The following is a 1453-nucleotide window of genomic DNA, read 5'->3' as shown; positions in this document are numbered from 1 at the left end:
AAAGTGTAAGCAGAAGCTCACATTTTAATTTAATTTAATTTAATTTTAATTTAAATGAGCTCCAATTTAGTTGGGCTCATTCTAAAAAAATCTGTAAGGTAAGTAATATAAATATTTTTCTGCCAAATCACAGAATTACAGGTTTGAGATTTAGAAGGTACTTCAGTAGTGATCAGGTCCAACTTATAACTCAGATCAGTTCCCATTAATATTCTAAATTTACTCATAAGGAAACAGGCTCAGAGAAAATAAGTGGTTTGTCCATGATCATATAGAAAGTGATGAATCCTGGACAATATTTAGAGTCACTTCTCACTCTTAAATTCTCAGATTCTTTGGGTTCAGTGATGGTTTTTTGCCATCATGAACTTAACAAATCAGTGCAAAAATAGGAATCTATAAAATTTTAGTACCCCTAATTTTTAAGTTTCTTTAGAATAAAAAGGAAGCATTGAAATAAAATTATCTTTGGGAACAACTGTTTACAAATTTTCCCCAAACCACACAAAATGCAGAAATATCAGTGTATGAAAATATAAGCCTACAAAGCAGTTAGTGAACAATTTAATGCAGACTAAATCTTTTTAAAAAAATAATAAGAAATTTAAAGGACGTTGTTGTAAGCTGTGCTTTAGAACTTAAATATTTTGATGGTTATAAATATAGCACCAAGGTACTCTCTACTATCAACATTGGTTCAATTTCAGGGGGATGTTTTGGCATATCATACAGAATCAACAAATTTTCTCATTTCCTTTGTACTCTAGTATCCAATACAGACTGTTACAGACAAAAGTGCTGGTTTTTCAACCCATAATTAAGGGTACTATTCCAGGCTTGCGTTATAGGTACAAAGACTAATACTGTAGCCACAATAAAAAAGAAAAATGCTAATGAAATCTCTAAGCAAGTTTTTTAACAAACACAGAGTCACACAGAAAAATTACAGTGTTCCAAAGTAATTTGATATTATTTTCATTGTTGTGTGGTAATTACACAGATTACATATATAATTAGAACCAATATGGTGTAGGGAATAGCGAATTTGCTGGGCTTGCAATCAGGAAGATCTAGATTCAAATCCTGTCTTTGACTTAACTGCATGATCATGCAGTTAACATTTAGGTGATCTGAGCAACTTCCTAGAACTTATATGTTATATCATAGATAGGTAAGGATCTGCATGGGTTGAGCAACTTTCCAGAAATCCCCTATACTACTGCATCCTACGCTGTTAATGTATTTGTACTTATGATAGTAGTGAGTAAATAAAACTCCACTTCTAGAAAACATAAGAAAGTAACACTATTTAAATAACATACAAATTGAAGGATACTTTTTTCCTTTTTTAGAAATACAAAACTAACTTCTCAAAATGACTAATGATGGAAAGGAATTTACTTAAACCAGTTATCTAATTTGCTACAATAACAGATGACATTTATATTGTACT

Source organism: Notamacropus eugenii, chromosome 3, assembly GCF_028372415.1.
Source record: "Notamacropus eugenii isolate mMacEug1 chromosome 3, mMacEug1.pri_v2, whole genome shotgun sequence".
In the NCBI taxonomy this organism is placed as follows: domain Eukaryota; kingdom Metazoa; phylum Chordata; class Mammalia; order Diprotodontia; family Macropodidae; genus Notamacropus; species Notamacropus eugenii.
The sequence above is the reverse complement of the archived record's forward strand: the minus strand, read 5'-3'. Positions refer to the sequence as shown.